General features: G+C 43.8%; 1 long non-coding RNA gene across 2 annotated transcripts; it reads left to right on the top strand.

The window, feature by feature from the left end:
* On the top strand, positions 1–14220 carry LOC131422271 (uncharacterized). 2 transcript variants are annotated; one of them, XR_009224058.1, is made up of 3 exons: positions 1–1160; positions 1238–1302; positions 13597–14220. It is a non-coding gene; the product is annotated as an uncharacterized LOC131422271 (long non-coding RNA). The 2 variants fall into 2 exon arrangements; XR_009224057.1 differs by lacking the exon at positions 13597–14220 and adding an exon at positions 4406–4775.
* Positions 14221–15243: the final 1023 nt, after the last annotated feature.

Below are 15243 nucleotides of genomic sequence, written 5' to 3'. Positions count from 1 at the left end.
CGGACCGTGCGGCCCCGGGAGGCCGAGTTGGGCCCCGGGAGGGACGGTCGCCTGAAGTGAGTGTGTCCCGTAGGCCCGGAGCCGGCTTCTCGGGAACTGGGGCCTGGTAGGGGGAGAGGAGGGGACCCCGGGAGGGAAACGCCCCGGAGGAGCAGCCCCCGGCCCGGGCCTCGGGAGCCTGGGGCGGATGAGCGAGTCCCGGCGGGGTAGGGGGTGGGCGTGCGCCCTCGAGGCGGTTTTCGATCTTCCCGCCCGCAGTGAGCAGGGCTCGGGGGAACTGGCCCTGGCCGATGACGCGAGAGTGTGCGACAGGGAGGGTCGAGCGCTCCCGGAAACGCGCGTGGCTGTGCTGGAGGGCAGGGGCGCTCTGCTCTCGGGTGGACCCTGCACTGGGACTCGTGAGTTCAAGGTTTTCTGGGGCTGTAGGGCCACAGGCTCCGCTACGGACATGCGGTGTCCACTCCTCCCTGCACAGCCCAACACGCCTTCCTCCTTCTCCTGCCCTCTCCTGATTCCAAATGTGTCTCTAAAGGTCCACCAGCACCTTTGTGCTCTGATCGCAGTGTGCAGTGATTCCCCCTCAGTTCTGCCCTTGTGGAATCACACCATGCCGTGTGGGGTAACTCTGCCGGGTTCTGTCCTGCAGCCTCGGTTGACAGAGGAGGAGATTGGGCCTGAGAGGGGAGGAGAGTTGTCCAAGGTCACCGGGTCTGTAGGTGGGATTGTGAAAAGGACTCAACTCCTCGGCCAAGTGTTCTGTCTTCTGTATTAAATTTAAACCAAAGTACATTTCTTAAGGAAAGATCCTTTTGAGCAGCAGGCTGCAGTTTGTAGAAATAATTTAAAGGCTGAGCCATACCTGAATGTCTCCAATTACTCAGAACATCTTGTGGATTTCGTGATCTTAAGTAGTTAAAAGAGTTAGTAAGAAAATTGATGACTATAATAGAGTTTCCTTTATCTTCTATTTAATGATGGACGATTATTTCAATAGGATTTGATGTTCACTCTGTAATGAGAAGTATATCCTCTCTCTCACCACATAATCGTGTGGAGTTCTGCGTGTACAAGTGGGTGCTTCCTCCTTAATCTGCCATCCAGTCACTTCTGAAGGCTTAAAGGGACCGTCTCCCATAAGTATCTTTCATGGAACTTTCTGGGTAGGTTCTTAGGCAGGAGGTACTTCCTGGCAGGCCGAATCACTTGTAAGTTCATTGCCTGCATTTTCCTTCCTCAGGTCTGCCTCTGCTTTCACAGTCCTCCACGTTTTTCCAAGAGCAGCAGAGAATGAATACATCTTTGGTGAGTTGTTCTGTTTGCGTATTTATTCCGTACCTTGTTTTATAACACACCTTAGGAAGTGAAAAGTCCAAAGTTTAAAGTGTGAAAGTAGGGCTAGATAAAAGATATGGTGAGGGAAAACACAGAGTAGTAGATCACCACCGAGCATCTGTCACAGTCATACACGTAGATACCATGATCCTTCAGAGCTCTTACAGCTGGAGTGCCAGTGCACCTCGTGTTCATTGCAAACAATGACAAATACCACCCATTACTTGACTCAGCATTGACCTGCCCAAATACTTTTGTGTCCTTGTGAGATTTCCAGCTTTTTTTGATCATCTTACTGTAATTGTGGCCAGCCTTCCTAAATGACAGCCCCTAACCCATTTCGGTTGGTCCCTTACTTGTGCCTTCTGTAAGCTAAGGACATACTGTCCAGAGAGCACTCAGTGCACGTGACTTTCCTGGTGAGTAAGTCATTGTCGTCCCATAGATACGTTGTTTTCACAGCTCTATCCAGGGATAAAATGAGGATCATGGAGGAATGCCCTTCCAGCCTTCAGATAATCTCCTGGAGTGTTTCTCTCTGGCAATCTGTTTGGGTTGCACAGTGGACTGTGCAGTGGTGTCTCTGGCAAAGATTCCTTATTTCCCATTCACATCTTCTCCTGCAGCCAACAGTCTTGCTTCTGCCCTGAACCTGCCCCGTAAACGTTACCTGTGATCTAACACACAAACCCGGTGGAGACTTGCCAGTCCTTGCCTTGGAGCACTGTGCCGCTGCTCCCACCTGCAGAGGCTCCTTTGTTGGTTTCTGTGACAAATCTCTCCAGCTCTCTTCCTGACTGTTTGTTCTGCCCTCCTCGTGTGTTCTTCCACCCTTGGCTCACGACTCTCACGCCTGTCTGAGCTCACCCTCCCGTGCTTACCCGCCAGCTCTGTCGGTTCTCCCGGGAGGACCAGATGCCTCTGTCCAGCCTCCTGCCAGCATCTCCACGGAGTTTGTCCACAGGACACCTCAAGTGGATAGATCCAATAGATCCCAAAAGTATAATTTGCACCCCGACCTATGCCTTCTCCTCTTGTCCCTATTGGTTCTTTGTTCCATCGTCCAGCCTGTCACTCTGTCCAGAAAAATGGGATTCATTTGAAACTTCTTTTCCCTCCGCTGTTAGCCGCTTTGATTGCTCAGGTTTGGTAATGTTCTTTTCTGCGTGGTTTTAATCCCTCCCCCTTCAGCCCCTCCCTGCTGCCATTGAAGTGTATTTCTTCACCCCCTGGGCTGTGACATAAACTTCTTTCTGTGCTGCTGCTTCTTTCCTCCACTGGCTCACATGTGTTTTCCACGTTGAGTGTTTCTCCTCAGATGTTAATCAGGTGATTTTGCCTCCGTGTGGAAGGCACTTTAGAGGCTCTCTGCGTGACTAGGAAAACATTCCACTGAGATGGGGAAGGTTGTGGGAAAAGCAGATGTGAGAAAAGGCTAGAATTAGGTTTCGCACATTTTTTTTAATTTTAATTTTTACTTTTTTTGTGAGGAAGATCAGCCGTGACCCAACGTCCATGCTAATCCTCCTCTTTTTGCTGAGGAAGACTGGCTCTGAGCTAACATCTATTGTCAGTCGTCCTCCTTTTTTTCCCCAAGCCCCAGTAGATAGTTGTATGTCACAGTTGCACATCCTTCTAGTTGCTCTATGTGGGACGTGGCTGCAGCATGGCCGGAGAAGCGGTGCGTCAGTGCGCGCCTGGGATCCGAACCCGGGCCGCCAGTAGTGGAGCATGCGCACTTAACCGCTAAGCCACGGGGCCAGCCCCTCAGACATTTTAAACTTGAGCTGGCAATGTGACGTGCACGTGGAGATGTCGGGAGGCAGGTGTGTGTGACTGGGGCTGGAGCCGAGCCTGGGCTGAGAGTGGAACAGGTTGTGCATTGCTGCCTTATGGATGAGACACAGGAGGGAGGGAGCCCCGGTGCTCCCGGGTGAAGAGTCTGGAAGAGGAGGAACTGAGCAGGGGCTGCCAGGAAGAGGAGAGCGAACTGGGAGAGTGCAGGCTTAGAAGCCAAGGGAACGATGAGTTTCAGGGAGGGTCATCCTCGTGTCAGATGTGGCTGATAGTCAGGTACAGTGAGGACTGAGAATCAGCCCTTGAATGTAGCACCGGGGAGGTCATGTGATGATGATCAGTTTGGGTGGATGCGGGTAAAATCCTGATGGGAGAGGTTTAGGAGAGAGGGATAGAAGAACTGGATTGGGTCTATTCCTCGCTTTTTGAAGACGTTTTGCCCGAATGGGGAAAAGAGAAATTGGAGAGTAGCTGGAGTAGGAGGTGAGATCAGGAGAGGATTTTCTGTTTTGTTTAGTTTTAGTGGGAGAAATGGCAGTGGGAATGATCCAGTTAGAATGAAAATAGTTGATTCGTCCATGTGGGGGAGGGGAGAATTGTTGCAGGGGTCCTGACTGGAGAGGGGCCAGGGGCGGCAGAGTGGAGTTGGAGACAGGGTAGGACGTGTGGCATTCCCTCTGGTGGCTTCTCTTTCTCAGGGAAGTAGCCCATCAGCAGAGGGTGAGGAGGAGGTTGGGGGTTTGAGGAGAGTGGAGTTTCGGGGCCCAGCTCCAGCCTGGCCATCAGCACACACAGCTCAGCTCGCTGGGAGGACTGGTATTTTCCTGCTCGTGTCTGAAACCCCATCTCCATTCTTAAAATGTGGATGTCGTTTCCTCCTTGGGGAGCGTATGTCATCACACCGTGCCTCTCAGCCCAGTTGTCCTGTGGAGGCTTTCTGCGCTGCTGCTTGAGAATTCCCAGCAGAGCTCCGGACCTGCTTGGCTCTTTGCTTTTGTGACCCTTTGCATCATCGAGTGTCTTATCTATTTTCGTAGACATTAATGTCCTGTGTCTTCAGGTTTCGGATATGATTTTAAGAGGCAGTTCTTTCCCTCGAGCTTCTGTCCTCCCCACAGGAGGTACTTACGGCAGATGATGGGGGTCCTCCTGGTCAGTATGTGGGAAACCCTCAACTGATGACGAAGCACAGTGGTTTTAAATGTGTTGTCAGAGGCTGTGGCTCAGTCAGTGAGCCAAGGGAGAAGTGTTTATGTTGCCACATTTGGCTTCACAGGTTCAGTCGTGTATTCCGCAAGATTAAGGGGGAAAGAAGATGACGTGGTGTCAAAAGCGCGAATGGCAAAGACTGAAGCAGCATTAATATCTAAAAAGGGGTGCAGAGAAGAACAGGGCAGAGAGACCAAGAAGGGACTTTCTTAAGGACAGCTTTTTGACAGTAAGAGTTGGTTCTAGTTCAAGAGAGCAGTTGAACCTACACAGTTACTTTCCTGCCTCAAAAACGCAAAAAGTCCAATTCAAAGATACAAAATGCAGCACTGGAACACAGAGGTTACCAACAGCAGAAATTTCTTTGAGGAAATTATTGAGATATGGAGTAGAGTAGAAGATGAGAAATCAGAGCTGAGGACACACAGCTTTACGCAGGGCAGCAAAAGTGAAGCCCAGACCTCCCAGCAGAGCCCTGGAAAATCTCCAGGCCCATCAAGGGGGCCTTGGGTTCCTGTGGGCAGTAGAGTGACTGATTGACAGAGAAATTAACCACAGGACTACCTGACAGCCTGAGTGGTTCTGTTTTCAGTACACAGAGCAGCCAGATGAAGGGTGAATCTGATAAGATCTCTCTGGCTATAGGCACTGTGGCCACACACATAGTAGAGTACAACACACTCTAGACCTCCACAGTTAGGGTGGCCACACATTCACTGTCCAACCAGAAAACTTCTGACTGGGACAAATGTTAAACTAGACAGGATACCAGGAATATAGGTGTAATCCAAGATGGCCTCAGGCAAACCAGGACATACATTCAGGTCTATCCATGTTGGGCATGGATGTTTTTCCTAAAGGCAACTCTTAGAAAACTGCTCTCAATGTAAAGCAACTTGAGTGACTTAACCTTGTCTGCCAGCTCACCGCCAGTTCAAAATGGAGTGGTGCCTACAAATTTTGTGCTTCAGAAAACACTACCAACAGAGGAAAAATGCAGCCCACAGAATGGGAAGATAATATGGCTACTACCAAAAAAACAGGAAATAATAAGTGTTGGAGATATTAGAATCCTTGTGCCCTGTTGCTGGGAATGTAAAATAGTACAGCCACTGTGGAAAACGGTATGGCGATTCCTCAGAAATTAGAATTATAGATGATGCAGCAATTCCACTACTGAACATATACTCAAAAGAATTGAAAGCAGGATCTCAGATATTTATATACCTATGTTCCTAGCAGCATTATTCACAGTAGGTAGAACGTGGTAGTAACACAAATGTCCATCAATGGATGAATGATAAGCAAAATGTGGTATATACATACAATGGAGTATCGTTCAGCCTTAAAAAGGAGGGAAATTCTGGGAGATGCTCCAACATGGATGTACCTCGAGGACATTATGCTAAGTGAAATGAGCCACTCACAAAAAGACAAATACCGTATGATTCTACTTAGATAAGGCACTTAGAGCAATCAAAATCACAGAGACAGAAAGTAGAATGGTGGAGGCCAAGGACTGGGGGGAGGGAAAATGGGGAATTATTATTTGATGGGACAGAGTTTCAGTTTTGAAAGATGAGAAGTGTTCTGGAGATGGATGGTGGTGATGGTTACACAGCAATATGAATGTACTTGATACCACTGAACTGTACACTTAAAAATGGTTAAGACATTAAATTTCATGTTATGTGTATTTTACCACAATAAAAAAAATTGGAAAAATAAATTGAAGTGGTGTCTGTCTAAATACGTATCCCTGCCCACTCACTTCTAGAGCTCTGCAGCCATCCCCTCCATGAAGGAAGGCTGAGTGAAACAGGGTCAGTAGTGTATATTCACATTATCTATCAGTAATCACTCTCTCAAAAATCGAAATGAAAAAATCAAGAATCGCCAAGTAATTGAGGAAAACAGTGTAAATGAAAGGTAAGCATCAAGATGTATCACTCAACAATGATGCCACCAAATTCATAAAGGAAAGAACTTACATTTTCTTCTATTGATTTATATTTTTTGGTAAATCAGGCAGGATATTGCTTCCTTAAAATGAGAACATTCTGCTAAGAAACAGCTATCAAAAAATACTTAGAAATTAAAGGCTGGATTGTTGAATTTTAAGAAAATCCTCAAGTAAGAAGCTTGAATAACAAATGGGGCATAGAATATCTAATTTAGAAAGTCTCTCAGACTATGAGAAATCAAACTGATTAGATAAAATTTGAGATATGAGAGCCAGATCCAACAGATTCAACAGTATCTTCAGAAAGAGAGAATGAGGAGGATGAAGAAAAAGATCATCAAAGGCAGAATTGAAAGTGATGCCTGCGCTAAGAATTGTAAGTAGCAGTCTAATGTGCAACAAGAATATTGGGAAAAATACAGAGACCCAGAAATTTCTTGATAAAATATCCAAAATTGAAAAACTAAGAAAAAAATCCTAAACTTACAGAGAAAAAAATACATACTAGTTACCCTGGTAACTGACGTTCCACTTCTCAGCTGAGAGAAAACAATGGAGAACTGCCCACAACTTTTGAAAGAAAAAGGATTTTGGACCTAGAGCTGTATACCAAGCCAAACCATCACTGAAGCCTAAAGACACTGCAAAAGTATTTTCAGAAAAGCAAGAGAATTTATTACTGATGAAAACAGTTTCTGTAAAACCTTCAAAGATGTACTCCATTGAAACCCAGGCGATCCAACAAAGAGGAACGTGGGGATATGGAAACCTCACTGAAAGACCAGCCACAAGGGGTTTCAGTGCTGTTGCGAAGAGCAGTTCTAACTGCTCTTGCAGTTAGAACCTTTGCAAACCTTTAACTCATATTTCAGAAGGGAAATGCTCAGCAGACATGTCCTTTATCCTACTGTTTATAAAGGAGACATCAACAGAGGGTTTCCATGAGCTGGTACAGCCACAGCTGGGTAGAACCCACAGCTGAGATTCCCCGAGATCGGGAAGCAGAGCCGCTTCAATGACTGGTGAGAACCCAAAGCAGGACACCCGGGACTATCCAAAGGGCAGCCAAGTGAACTTGAAAGGCTGCTGCAGGGAGTAATACCCTCTGGGTCCACTTAGTCCAGGAGCCAAGGAGTGGAAGGGGTTAGCAGACTGGTCAATCCAATAAGTTACATACCAGTATCACTTATGTCAACACACATATCCAAATAAAATATTAGCAAACAGAATCCAACACCAGATTGAGAAGGGAATATGTAATAGCTAGGGAGGACTTATTCCAAGGCTACAGACTGGTTTAATATTTGGAAATCCATTAGTATTATATGCTGTTATAATACAGCTAAGAAGAAAAATCTTATATCCCAAACACACTGAGGAGGCCTCTGACAATATTCAAAATGCATACCTGATTAAAAAAAACCATGAAAATAGGAATTGGTGGATACTTCACTAACATGAATATAGGTGTACACGCACACACACGCACACACACCATAATATGTATAGTACGTGTGATATATATATATATATACACACACACACACACATCTCAATCACATACAAGCATATATGTACGGTTACATTTACACACGTGCACCCACACACATTTATGCTTCAGTCCTCTTCAGTTGTCAACTCAGGATTTTACGTAATGGGGGAACACTAGACACATTCCCACTAAGATCAGGAACAAGGCAAAATGCTCATTATCTCCAATTAGAGAGAAAAATTAAAACCATAATCATCAGTAAGAAAAAGTAAAAACATTTCTATTCGCAGATGATATACTGTACCTAGAAAACTCCCAGAGTCACTGATGAAACCAACTCCATAAAAGAACTCTGTTAGGCATCAGGGCATATAATTAACACATGTAAAGCAACAACCCTCATCAACTAAAAAAGAGTGAGAAGATGTAATTCAAGTGTACACACAGTTTACAGTAGCAACAGAAAAGATAAAACTCTTAACAAGAAATGTACAAAATCTATACTAGGAAAATGTTAGAACACTCCCGAAAGACATGGAAGTAGACTTGAACAAATGAAGTGATATTCCTGCTTCTTGGTTAGGTCAACTTAATAATACAAAGGTGTGTGTTACCCTAAATTACTTTATAAATAGATGACCCCAATAAAAGTACCAAAAAGCTTTTTCCTGAAACTAGACAAGTTGACACTGAAGTTCATATAAGAGGGAAAAAAATTTTCAAACAGCTCAGGAAATCTCCGAAGAAAGAAACTATCAAAAGGACCTAACATTATGAGATTTAAACCATAGTCTTTATGATTAAAATAGTTTGGTACTGGCACATGAATGGAGAGAGACCAGTAAAATAGAGCACAAAGTCTAGAACTAGATTCTTAAGATCATATGATATATGACTGTGATTATTAAACCATAATACAGTAATCGGTGGAACTGACTTTTAATAAACGGTGTTAGAGTAACTGATAGCCGTTTGGACGTGGCTAAAACTCCATCCAGATCTTACACCATAAAAGAACAAACTCCAACTGGATCAGTGACCTAAATGTAAAAAATTAAACCATGCAGAAGAAACATGGGTGAATTTCTCCATAACTTTGATGTGGGGAAAGGCTTTCCAACTGTGACTCAAAATACAGAAACTAAGACTTCTGGTTTCAGCCAAGACAAAGAAGGATTGGATTTCCCCTCACACCTGAAACAACCCTGGAAAACATGCAAAACATATAAAGTCATGGTTTTCAGGACACTGATGATCAGGCAATGAAGGGCAGTAATCCCTGAGAGCCGGGAAATAAATAATGTGAGCCCTAGAGCTACTGCCTTGAGAGTTTCCTACCGTGGAGCAGCGAGAGAGAACTGAGACAGAGGTGAGGAGAGAGTGGGAAATTGGGGGAAGTAGGTAGGAAAGTACAACCCATAAAAAAAATAATCAGTCGATATTGGCTTGGAACTGAAACAGATGTTACAATTAGCAGAGGACATTAAAATAATTTATAACTGTATTGCATATGTTGAAAAAAATTGAGTAGAGAAAGGGAAGGTATAAAAAAAGACTCAAATTGAACTTCTGCAGGTCAAAATTACAATATCTGAGATGAAAATCATACTGGACTAGGTTAACAATATTGCCAGAAAAAAGATTAGTGAACATGAAGACACAGCAACAGAGAAGCTATATAAAATGAAACACAGAGAGAAAAAAATTAAAAGGCATCAATGAGTTGTGGAACAATTTCAAGCAGCATAATATACAGGTAAAAGGAGTCACTGAAGGAAAGGTGGGGGGGAGGCAGGTGAATATTTGAAGAAATAGTGGTCAAAATTTACCCAAACTTGATGAAAACCATAAATGCACAGATCCACAAAGTTCAGTGATCCCCAAGCACAGAAACATGAAGAAAACAATAGCTAGACATATCCCAATCAAATAACTCAAAACCAGTGATAAAAAAATTTAAAAGGAAGAGAAAAAGATGTTATATACACAGGAGCAAAGATGAGGCTGACATCAGATTTTTCTTGGAAACAGCATAAGCAATAAGACAGTGGAAGAACACATTTAAAGTACTAGAGGAAAAAAGCACAGCAAAGATACTGTTAAAAGCAAAGGCAAAATAAAGATATTTTCAGACATATGAGACCTGAAAGAATTCATCACCATCTGGAAATGTTAAAGAAACCCTTCAGGCAGAAGTAAAGTGACAGTAGATAAAAGTCTGGATCTATGCAAAGGAATGAAGAGTACCAGAAATGGTAACTGTATTTTCTCTTTTTACTTACATATTTTAAATAGATAGCTCTTTAATTAAAAATAACAGTATTATGCAATTGGTACTACCTGTGAAAGTAAAATTCAACAATAGAGTAAGACCAAGTGGGGAGAAATGGAAGTCATTGTAAGCTTCTTACACTCAAAGTGCAATGGGATATTCCTTGAAGATAAACTAGGATAAATTATAAAGTTGCGTGCAGTAGCCCTAAAGCACCCACTAAAATACCAACGGTGTTGTAGCTCACAGCCCATCAAAGGATGTGAAACGGAGTCTAAAAAATACTCAATTGAAAGGAAGGAAGACAAGGAAAAGGAATCAAGGAAGATGAGATAAATAGAAAACAAAGACAACAGAGTATAAGCTCTCAGTTATGTCACTAGTCACATTACATGTAAGTGGTCTGCACACCCCAATTAATAGGCAGAAATTGTCAGGTAGGAGAAAAAAGGAAGACCAAACCATATGCTGTCTGTAGAAATACACTTTAAATGTAAAGATGCAAATAGGTGAAAAGTAAAAGGATGGAATAAGACACAACATGCCCACACTACTCAAAAGAAAGCTGGTATCACTGTATAAATATCAGAGAAAGTCCATGTCACAGCACAGAATGTGACCAGGAGTAAAGAAGGCCATTTCACAATGACAAAGCAGTTAATCAATCAATAGAACACGACAACCTTTAATGTTGATGTACCTAATAAAATACATAAAGGAAAAACTACACAATTGCAAGAAGTAGATAAACCACAATTGCAGGAGATTTCAATTCCCCTCTCTGACGACTGAGGGGACATGTAGGCAGAAGATCATCAAGGATGCAGTGCCCTGAACAACACTACCACCTTGATCTGACATTCACAGAACACGCCAGCCTCCGAGACAGAACAGGCATCTTCTCCAGCGCACTGGGGACTCTTCCAGGAGATGCTCTATTCTGGGCCATATGTTTAACAGGAGTCCTTAATCCTGTAGCAGTCCTGCCGAAAATTCACGCTCTAAATCAAGTCATGAAGAAGCAACAGGGAAACCTAAATTCAAAGAATTCTATAAAATAAGTGGCCTGTATTCTTCAAGTGTTATAATGGCATTGAGAAACTATTCCATATTAAACAGACTTAAAAAGCATGACAACTGAATGCAATTTATAATCCTGGACTGCTTCCTCGATCAGAACTAACAAATTGCTATAAAGGAAATTACAAGGAAAATGGGAAAAATTGGAAGATGAATTATAGATGAGATAAAAGTATTATATCAATGTTAAATTTCCTGAATTTAAAGACTGTGCCAGGATATGTAAGAGAATATTCTCGATTGTAGGAGGTACAATCTGAAACGCGACGGTGAAGGGGCATGACATACGACATCCACTCTCAAATAGTTCAGGAAAAAATGTGTATCTACACAGAGAGAGATGAGCTGATAAAGCAAACGTGGGAAAATGTCAGAAACTGGAGAATCAGGGCAAAAGGAACATGGGAGTCTTTTGTACCATCCTTGCAACGGTTCTGTAATAAAGTTGATTTATTACACGGTTCTTAATAAAGTTGATTTTCAAAATAAAACAATGACTATTCTGGATTATTTAACAATCATGTAGTGATTCTTCTGTAGCAATGACAGGTACAAACTACTGATACACACAACAACCTGGATGAATTTCCAGAGAATTGTGTTAAGTGAAAAAAGCAAATCCCCAAATGCTACACACTGTATAATACCATTTATACAACATTTTCACAGTGGCTGGATTACACAGAAGGAGAATGATGAGTGGTTGCCAGGAGGTGGAGATAGTGCGGGCGTTCGTGGTGGAGGGGAGTGAGTGTGAGTATAAGGGTAGGTTGCACACGGGAGGTCTTTGTGGTGGTGGAATAGGTTTGTTTCTCGATTGCTGCCATAGTTACACAGATCTACACATGTGGTAAACGGCAGAGACCTACACACATATTGTCCTGAGGTCAGTTTCCTGATGTGGATATTACACTATGGTTACATAAGATGTCACCATTGGGGGAAATTTGGTGAATGGTACATGGGACCTCTGTGTATCCTCTTTGCAATTTCCTGTGAATCTATAAGTATTTCAAAATAAAAGGCTAAAAATTCCAACAAAGCACATTATACGGAGTGAAAAGTGCAGACACAAGAGTGCTGTATCCTTCCAATTTTATGAGTCTTTAGAAAAGACAGCCTAATCTACAGGAACAGAAATCAGATCAAGGGCTGGCCCCGTGGCGTAGCAGTTAAGTGTGTGCACTCTGCTGCTGGCAGCCCGGGTTGGGATCCCGGGTGCGCACTGATGCACTGGTTATCAGCCCATGCTCTGGCGGCGTCCCACATAAGGTGGAGGACGATGGGCATGGATGTTAGCCCAGGGCCAGTCTTCCTCAGCAAAAAGAGGAGGATTGGCATGGATGTTAGCTCAGGGCTGATCTTCCTCACAAAAAAAAAAAAAAGAAAGCAGATCGGTGGCTTCCTCTGGTGAAAGTTTGGTTGGATTGTTTGGGAAGAGGCACAGGAATATTTGTTTTCTGGCTTGATTTTGGTGGTAGCTACATCATCATATAAATTTTCTGAAAGTGATCAAAATGCACACATTAAATGTTTTTCATTATCTGTACATAAATTATATCTTAATAAGGTTGATTTTCAAAACAAAACAATGACTTTTCCAGATTATTTAACAATCATGTAGCGATTCTTCTGTAGCAGTCACAGGTAAACTGTCCTGTGCTCATGCTTCTCTCCTCCCTTAGTAATACAACCCTAACTTCTTTCTCAACTTTCATGATGGCTGGTGTGGTCATGTGATTGGTTCAGGCCGAAGTATTTGAGGGAGAACAATCTGAGCATCCTTGGGTCGTCTTCTTAATGGCAAGGACACTGCCCTAGACTCTCTTTCTTCCTCCTGCCCCCTCAGTAGTAAAGAGTGCCGAGTGCAACAGCCATCCTGGACCCAGAGATGGAAGCCAAATCTCAGCACAGCAGAGCCAAGCCATCAGCCATCATCCCAGTTGGCTTCATGACAGAATCATTTCCCTCCTATCACTGCAGGATCACAGGAGGAAGAGAGCGCATCTGGTTCATGTGAACTGTGTATTTGGAGTCTCTCTGTTTCAGCACTTTATCCCATAAGTTAACGTGTCCCCCCTGCCCACTGGTGGGTGTAAGGGTGTCCATTTCTCTACACCTTTCGATGACACTGAATATTGTCAAGCTTTTACATGTTAGGAAAAGGATAGCCTATTGCTGTGGTTTTGATTTGTAGATTCTGACCAGTAGTAAGTGTTATGCACTGAATTGTGTGCCTTTCTCCAAATCCAATGTGACTGTTGTTTGGAGACAGGCCTTTAAGGAGGTCATTAAGGTTAAATGAGGTCACAAGGGTGGGACCCTAATCTGATAGGACTGGTGTCCTTATAAGTAGAGGAAGTGACACCACAGATCGATCTCTCTCTCTGCCTCTCCCTCTCTCTCTTACTCTCTCCCCCTCTGTTCCTCTCTCCCCCTGTGTATGCACAGAGGAAAGCCATGTGAGGACACAGCAAGAAGATGGCTGTTTGCAAGCCAAGAAAGTGACTCCCACCAGGAACCTAATCTGCCCCCACCTTGATCTTGGACTTTCCAGTCCCCAGACTGTGAGAAAATAAATGTGTGTTGTTGAAGCTCCCCATCTGTGGATTTAGTTATGGCTTAACCACTATGCCATGGGGCTGGCCCCTAGGGCTTCCTAAATACATTTCAGTTCCTAGGTGTCTCATAAGCTGTATCTGTTTCCAAGCTGCTTCCATCAGACTGTTACTCCTCTCTGTTTTCTGGTTGTTTCCGTGTCTGCTGAATATAGTTTCTCTGCTACCCGTAGCCCATCAACCATGTCCCACTCCTGAGTGCGTCCATCACCCGGAGCTGTTGCCATTAGCTGTTGATGTCCCCATAGCACTTTCGGCCTTGGTGGTTTCACTCTCTCCATTTGCTCTGTGATCGTCAATGGATCTCATTTACAAGAACTGCACCCCGACTCTTGGCACACAGACGTGTTTTCTATGGCTTTTCTTCACTCGGTTACTCACATGTAATTAGCTACTCCTATCTCGTAAATTTCTCACATCTCTTGAGGTATTACAGTTGCCTGTGAGAACCCCATTATTTCAGTCCTCAATTCTTTCGCTTCTCCAGTCTCCCCTGACATAGCTCTGACCTAAAATGTTCCTGAACCTACACCTATTTACCTTCCCTGACCAGCTGAGTTCTGAGGGAGCTCCCGACCGTGGTCAGGGTGTTGTATAAGGAAGAATTTGGCTGGTCCCTTTCCCTGGTTCTTGGGACGAAGCCTTTAAATCCTTGGAATTTCCTGAGTGATAGGAGTGTCTGTTACTCATGGTGGGCCCCTCAGACCACACTTGAGTTTATGTTAACGAGGTGACCTAGGATGCTGGCCAGTCACCCTAGAAAGACCATCACCATGATTATAGGGTTGGGGCTTGGAGCCCCTTGACATCAGCCTAGTCTCTGGGAAGGGAAGGTGGCTGGAGATTGAGTTCATTGCATGGCCAGTGATGGAATCAGTCACGCCTACATAATGAAACTCTAATAAAAACTCAGATCACTGAAGCTCAGGTGAGCTTCTCTGATTGGTGAAACACATGTGTGTGCTATGGGGTGGCTTGAGGACATGGAAGCTTGGTATTTGGGGCTGTCCCAGTGTTCTCTGATGCTCCCATCTCCTAAGATCTTTTTCTCCAATAATTCAGTAGTCATGTTATTATCTCTTTCTTCTTCACACCTATCTTCTTGAACAGATTTAGCTCTTCCTGTCTTCTCCTTTTTTCCAGGAATTTCTCCAACACCCTCATGTTTTTCCTTGCTCCTATTTTTTTCACCCGCTCTAGGTTTCCCTTCTACCACATAAACCTGGAAGAGGAGGTTGTGAAAAGGACTCCCATTAGGATTAAAATAGAGCACACTGTGTGTGTTCCCTTGTGCCCTTGGGTCTGTGTGCCAGGGACCATTTCCAGGATGCATGGCTTGTTGGTCGCCTTTCCTTGATTCTGAATTTCATTATTATGCAGGTACCCAGAGCGCTTTCTTCCTTCTTTCTACTCTTCCCATTGTCCTCCCTCAATATCTTCCCCTTATTTCCTGCTTTAAGACTCTAGCTTAGGATCTGCC

This window comes from Diceros bicornis, chromosome 26, assembly GCF_020826845.1.
Source record: "Diceros bicornis minor isolate mBicDic1 chromosome 26, mDicBic1.mat.cur, whole genome shotgun sequence".
Classification (NCBI taxonomy): Eukaryota; Metazoa; Chordata; class Mammalia; order Perissodactyla; family Rhinocerotidae; genus Diceros; species Diceros bicornis.
The sequence above is the reverse complement of the archived record's forward strand: the minus strand, read 5'-3'. Positions and strand labels throughout refer to the sequence as shown.